The sequence below is a fragment of the Talpa occidentalis genome, unplaced genomic scaffold (assembly GCF_014898055.3).
Source record: "Talpa occidentalis isolate TD23 unplaced genomic scaffold, MPIMG_talOcc4v2.1 talOcc4.12, whole genome shotgun sequence".
In the NCBI taxonomy this organism is placed as follows: domain Eukaryota; kingdom Metazoa; phylum Chordata; class Mammalia; order Eulipotyphla; family Talpidae; genus Talpa; species Talpa occidentalis.
Window position 1 is genome coordinate 24,577,436 of NW_023601212.1, and position 7,789 is coordinate 24,585,224.

The following is a 7,789-nucleotide window of genomic DNA, read 5'->3' on the forward strand; positions in this document are numbered from 1 at the left end:
GAGGCCCAACAGTTGCTATGTTTTAAGGATAATAAGGTTTGGTGTGACTTCTTCTGCTTTTTTGTTTGCAAAGAATAAAAACTAAAGAAATCTGCTGAAAGGGAAAGGAATTCTTCCTTAGCCCCACAGGGCAGCCAGCTGCCCACTCATCGGCCCCTGAGCGGCCCTGCTCCCTGAGGGAAGCCTGTGCTCTGGCTGCCGGTTTTCAAAATGTTTTCAGTCTGCTGCCTCATCTCTCATACAAGTGCAGCTTTAGAGTCACAAGCCAACCCTTGGTCCCCAGCCAGGCTGGCCCTGCAGCTGCCCAAATGACCAGTGCCACCCTCCACACCCACCGGGTGTGCAAAGAAAAATCTCTGACTTAAAGTTTGCCTTTCTTACTGGAAGAATTTTTATTAGGCCAAAGCGTTGACAAGTTTGTCATTCCCAGAATCTGCTAACACCCTCCCCCATTCCCTTCGGTTTTTAGTACTTTCCCCTCACCATTTTTAGAGGGGAGGAAAAACTCTCCCGAACAGGCAGAAAGTTTTATCCAAGGTGTTTGGCAGTGACTCTGTGCGCTGGGAAAGATTTATGTCTCCCTGCTCTGGCACGGCCTAGTGTGAGCTCACTTAAAACAACTGAATAAATGAGTTCACTTTATCCTGTCAAAATGGAACTGAGGGCGGCACGGTACCCAGCTGGGGTCCACGGGGACCCTGAGGCCACGTTCATGTCTCCGTCACTTGTGCTGAGCTCAGCTGTTTTTATGTCTGTCTGAGATCATTAAAACAAGGAGGGCAGGGAGCAGAAAGCCCTGTGGGATGAATGGTGTGATGGAAACACTGCATGGCGTCTCGAGGGCTCAGCCCAAAGCATGGATTTAGGGTTTCATTTCAAAGCCTGCTCTCACCCAGTCCTGTCCTTCACATGGGTTTGACCTGCTGTCTCTACCAGCTGTTTTGACCTGTGCTTCTTGAAGAGGCCTCCCCAGAAAGATTTCTCCATGCTGATGGTCCCGAGAATGTTTGTGTTTTCCTTTCTTAAGTCCTGTTTTTTCTTTCCTCCTGCCCTACTACCACTAACATTAGGTCCACTAAGGCAGGGCCTTACTGCTCCTGCACAAGGGAAGGTGCTTCTTCCCAGATGGACTTTCTGGGCCAGGCCTCTCACATGGGTTTGGCTCAAAGGTCACCCACATCTTTGTTGTCAACCAGAGGCAGCAGGATTTGAAATGTATCAGCTGCCCTGCCAGGAAGGATGGTGCTGCTTGATCAGGAGCTGAGGGAAGCTGGAAAACTGGAGGGCCGGGACCCTTGTCTACACATCAGGAGAGATGGCTACAGGGCCCTCTGTTCTCCCCAACACCAGGACTTCTCCCTTCTTCCAGAGTCTTCTGGCTGCAGCCAGAGGGAGGGGTGGTTTCTCTTCTAGGGTGGCAGACCTGGCACTATAATAACCTCTGGCAATTTCATAGCAGTTGAATGTTGACACTTTTGCCCCTCCTGGAATCGCAGTGTCCCCAAGAATAAAGAGCCAGGGGCCTCCTTGGTGGCGCAGGGTTAAAGTCTCAGCACTATCAAGCTATCCTCAACTACTGCAGCATGAGTTCGATCCCCAGCCAGGGAAATGACCCACATGGCACAGCAGACGTCTCCTGTCTGCCCCACTGCTCCCCTCAGCAGAGTATTTCAGTAGATCTGTCTGTTTTGCTCCACATTCTTTCTCACCCCACCCCATGCCTCTGGCCTGCACCCCAGTTCTTATATGCATAAATAAAACAAAATAAATCTTCATAAAAGAAGAAGAAAGAGCAGATGAAAGCCCTGGATGAAGCACTACATCCATGTTTAAACTAGACCTAGCCTGTGAGAGAGAATTCAGCTGTGATGGGGAAGACCCAGGAAAGCAGAGCTGTCAGACAGAACCTTCTGTGGTGGTGCAAGTGTTCAATATTTGCACTGTGCTGGGAGACCTTCGCCAGGAGGCTCTCACAATTCTGCCCATTTTGCAAGCAGGCGCATGGAATTTCTTTTTTCTGGACACATTTTAAGAGTGTTTGTATAGCCCACAGCCTTGGAAAGCAGCATCTTCCTTCAGATCCAAGGACAGCAAGCTTCCTCCCAGTACAAAATATTCAGGTTCCCTAGACACAGGGGTCCTTTCTGATGCTGCATGTACAAGTAGCATATGGTCCACCTCACGCTGCCCTGTGGGAACTGGAGCTTGGGAAACTGAGTAAGAAAAAGCTGATGCTCTGGTCACTGAGAGTGCTGTAGCTTGTCACGCCCTTTGTCTCTAAGTCTGGAATCGCATATCTTCTGCCTGCAACCTTGAAACTAGCAGATTAACTTGTTGACATGCAACTAGGGTAAACAGGAGATCCTTCACACTTTTTTTTTTAAAGATTTATTTATTTATTTCATACAAGAACTGGGGTACAGGCCAGATGTGCGGGAGGATGAGAATATTCACCAGAGACAGAGTGGGGAACAGAACAGGCAGATACACACTGACGAAATACACTGCTGAGGGGAGTAGCAGGTGCGACAGGAGAGGTCTTCTGTGCCATGTGGGATTCTCGCCGGCTGGCCGGGATCCAACGGGCGCTGCAGAGGCTGCCGACAGCTTCACAGCACTGCGCTCAACTGCCTGCGCCACCAGGGGAGGCCCCAGATCCTTCACACTTCTTGAGACATTGTCCAGCACGCATGGCTACTGAGCACTTGAAATGTGGCCAGTGTGATTAAGAAACCAACTTTTTTATTTTTAATTTTCCACCTTTATTGAGGTATAATTGACAGTTATATTTTTTAAAGTATACAACATTAAGTTTGAGATATATATATATACAACTTACAAAATGATTACCACAATCAAGTTAATTAACATATCCATCACCTCACATAGTTACCTTTTAAGATTTACTCTCAGCAAACTCTACGCATACAATCTGGTATTATTAACTATAGTCACCATGCTATATGTTAAATCCTCAGAATTTATTCATCTTACAACTGAAAGTGGGTACCCTGTGACCAAATCTTCCCATTTCCCTCAGCCCCCAAACATGGGCAGTCACTACTCTACTCTTTCTATAAGTTTGACTTTATTTTTTAAGATTCCACAAATAAGTGACAGCACACAGCACTTTTCTTTGGTTTATTTCATTTATCATATTGCTCAAGTTCTAGCCATATTTCACAAATGGCAGGTTTTCCTTTATGACTGAACAATATTCTGGTACTTGTGTGTGTATGTGTGTGTGTGTGTGCCCATATATATCATATCTTGCTTATCCATTCCTCTATTGATGGACACTAGGGTTGTTTCCATATCTCAGTGATTGTGAATTAAGCTACAATGAGCACAGGAGTGCAAACATTGATTTCATTTCCTTTGGATGTATATCAAGAAGTGGCATTTATTTTTAAATACTCATGTGTAGCCAGGGTCTACCATATTGGACCTCATAGCTTAGAATTTTCAAGTATCAACTGTCATGACCATTGGTCCGAGGGAGTTTCTACACTGAGATGGAGTTGACACTCAGGATATCAAAGTTACTTTTAATATTTGAGATTTGATGGTTCTGCAGCTCTAGTAAAAGTGGAATTGTGGAAAAGACTTTTCATTTTAATTATTTCCAAAGCTGTTTCTTGTGATAGCTGAAAGATGAAAAGTGAGGCTGAGTTTGGAGCCTGGAGATGGGGACAGGTCTTTTGCGAGTGGCCTGGAGGCCAGAGAGAGAAGATGTGGCTTAAGAAGATGAGCAGATCAAAGGCCCTGGAAGAATTTACCAGCCTCCCTGTCCCCTTCTCCCCTCAGCTTGAGAGAACCCCCATTGCCTCCTGGCTGACTGAGGACTCCTTTGGGTCCTACTCAGCACCCCCAGGTCCCTGCCCCTCTCACCTCCTAGCTCAGAACAATCTCCTCTTTGATTGCTACCTCAGGCCCTGCAGACAGGTCAGGTCACAAGTACCTAATCAGGAGGAGCCGGGGCTTGAGGGATGATAAACGGTGCCTCTGATTTCAATAAAGTTTTTTGCAGAATATTGAAAACAGCTGTGGGCCTTGGCGGATGGTGCCAGAACCTGTAGGGCCTAGTGTCTGGGGGAGAGGGGTTGAGATGGGAGAACACCAGGGAAAGATCTAAAGGGTGTTTTGCCAGCAAAGGCTGACAAAGCCCGGGAGCTTAGTTCAAGGCCAGCTCCTGCCAGGAATCCTGGGTACTGAGGAGGGTAGAGAGACTGTGGAATCAGAAGACTCCGTCAAGGCCCCACAGATCTGCTGCAATTATTATACTTACTTTCACTTATTCCACAAGGGCCACAGAGTTTTCTTGCTTTTCTCACCTAACATTTCTGTGGTAAAATAGATACAATATAAAATTTACCTACTTTACCATGTTTAAGTTGAAGGTTCAGTAGTGTTTGTTCATTTACATTGTTGTGCAGCCAATCTCCAGAACTTTCTTATCTTGCAAAACTGGAGTTCTGTACCCATTAAACAAACACTCCCTGTTCCCCCTCCTGTGCAGCCTCTGATACCCCCTCTTCCTTCTGCTTTTACGAGCCTGGCTACTACTCTTACAAGTATAATCATACAGCATTTGTTTTTTTGTAATTTATCTTTTTTAATAGTTGCATTGTATTGCATTATGTGGATATATGTGTGTGTATATATATCTCAACCATTACTAGTATTTTTGCTTACACAAAAAATGCTGGAAAAAATTTTTTGTGTGTATATGTTCGCATGCTACAGTTTGCTGTGTTGGATTTTCTTTCTTTTTTTTTTTTTTTTTTGTGGTAAAAATTCCAGAAGTGACATAGCTGATCAAAGAAATGCATCTTTTCAGTTTTCATATATGGTACCAGGTACCTTCTCAAAATTCTGGTAATTCACAATCCACCAGTCATGAGTCATGTTATTGTTTCTCCCTCATCGTCTCCAGCCTTGGTATCATCATTCTTTCTAAGTTTTGCTCTTCTGATCAATGACAAGTGATGTGGCACTTCTTAAATTTGTATTTCCTTGACTGTTAGTGAGATTGAGCATCTTTCCATAAATATATTGGCCATTTGGATTTTCTCCTTTATAAACCATCAATTCATATGTTTTGTCCATTTTCTGCCAGGTTATTTATCTATCTTATTGGTATAAAGGAGCTCTTTGTATATTAAAGATTGTAGGGTAAGGTAAAAGTATCAGGCTTTTCTGCCCTCCTGCCATTAGGACAGATGACGGAACCCTGCAGTCCCGAATGCATGCCTGATGGCGGGCACCTGGAAAAGGGTGTGGGCATATGTAGATGGGATTCACCTGGGCTAAGACTGGGCTTTTAAGGGCAGCGTCACGGGGACACCAGCAGAAGCCGAGAGAGAAGGAGAAGCAGAGTAGAAGTACCGTGAGAGAGCAGAGCAGCAGAGACTACCAGAGAATGCCAGAGAGCCCAGAAAGAGTGAAGACTTGCTGGGGGGCTGGGAGGCCTGCCAGCCTCCCAGCCCCCTGGAACCCCTACCTGCCATGTACCTGGTAAATCCCAATAAAAGCCTGAAAAAGCCACTGAGGGCTCTAGGACTCCTTCTTTACCTGGTCTGCTGGATCAGAAAACCTGCCCTGTGTCCATTCCTGCCTTTACAAAGATGTCAAGTCTTTATTAGTTGTATATATTGATATACTTCTTCCAGTCTGTAATTTGTCTTTTGACCTTATCTATCTCTTTCACCCTTCTAAAATTTAAACATTTTATGTCTATCTTTTCTCTATTGCTTCTAGATTTTCTGTTTTGTTTAGAAAAATATCCTCAAATCCTAGACTATATAAATATTCTCCTAATTTTTTTCCTCAGGAAATTATTTCAAATATTTAAGTTGTTTTAAATATTTAAGCTGTTTTAAATGTTATTTTAAATTATTTTAAATATCCTCATGAAGTTGTTAAATATAGAAAACAGCTTTAAATTGTTTTAAGTATTTAAGTTTAAATACATTTAAATCCTTCATCTGTTTTAAATTGTTTTAATGACTTGAGAGATAAAGCTGAAACTTGCTTTGTTTTTTCAGTCAGTTGTGTTATACAATTTATTCTTTCCCTCACTGACTTGAAATGCCACCTTTATATTGTATTATAATCCATATGTATTGGGATCTATTTCTGGACTTGTCTCTATTTCTGTCCCATGGATCTATTTATTTTGTCCTTCACCCTTCACACAGGATTTGATCACAGTAATGTCGAGTTAGTTTTCCTAAGGCCACTCTTACCTAAACATTCCTTCACTGATGTTGTTTTCATCATGTCACCATGCAAATTCCTTCCAGCTGTCAGGCTCTAGAAGTCAGTAAGGTTCAAGACAAGCCTGAGGAAGGCCTGCTGATGGCACTTTTCAGAATCAACCTAGACAGAGGACGATGATATTAACTGAGCACCTACTATGTGCTCAGCTCAGCTCTTTTCACTAAAGGTAGGGCTAGAAGACCAGAACTTCCTGGCCCACAGTGACTAATAATTCAAGGTTCTTGTTGCTCAGCTCCAGACCTATTTTCTAGCCACAGCTTTTCAGTGTTGACCTTCAGCCCTGCAAACCCCCACGTCTGCTTTGCCACTAGAGGGAGGTTACAGCCTGGAGGAAGAAAAGGGTCACGGTCGTTCCTCTTCGAGGTCATTGCTCCCTGTCACCCCAACATTTCTTCACCCCAGTGCATTGAACCCATCTTGAAGCAGCAGCTAAACCCAGTTTGTAGTTTTCTAACACTTGCCGCTTCATCTCCCACCACCCACCCATACCCCCTAACACAAGGACCCCAATACCTGCTGACTGGTACCCCTTCTTCAGAAGTCTAGGTCCCAGCCTCTGTGGCCTCTCAGAATGTCTATGATTTAGTCATTCTAACTACATCCTTTGGTTTCCCCAGGCCTGGGCACTGTAGCTGCCGTTGCAGCCTCCATGATACCCCAGCTTTCTCTTATCATCCTTTCATTATCTCACTAGCAACTTTATCCCTAGTTATCAATTCCTTATATTAAATTTTCCCTTTTCAGCTGAGTGGTGTGGTTTCTGTCTCTTGACAGGACCCCAACTAACTCAGGTAATGAGAAACTAAAGTTTTCTGGGCTGTGAGGGCTACTGCTCTTGGCCTTGGGCAGAGAACTCCCTCCCTCCTCCATTCCCAGAATTATTTGGCTGCTGGTCGCCAAGGAAACGGCTGACAATTTCCAGTTGCCAAGCCTCTCCCTGAAGCTCTATGGAGACATTCTGGAAACTCCCTACTCCTTCCAGTTCCCCAGCCAGAGAATCTTGGAGAATCTCACTGGAGAATCTCACTTGGAGAATCTCACTGGGTTGGGGAGTTGGGGGTGGGGTGGGGGAGGTGGGCACTTGGAAGGAGGAGGAGGATCAGGCCTGAAGAGTAAGAGATAACAGGTTTCCCTGGGGCTCTGGTTTCTCCACAGACTTCAAGTGCTGGGCCTATAGTCCCAGAGGCCCGCTACAGCCAAGGCTGAGTTCTCCAAGCAGGCTCTCAGCCATAGAAAGCTCGCCTAACATGGTTACTGCAGGTTGGGTGGAAGCCCATTGCCAGCTGGAGCAGGGAAAAGTCAGAGAGCTGGAAGGTCTGGAACCTTCACATGGGGAGGAACATTAACCATTCCTGGGCACTCCTCTCAGCAAAGCAGCATTCAAACCACAAAGAAACCTGGTCTTAAGGCCCAGGCTCCAGTTTACTTTGTAACAAAAATGGCAACTCTGATTATAAGAACAGTAGAGTAGGTGTGAAACTTCCTTTACAAACTTAGATGTGCAAGA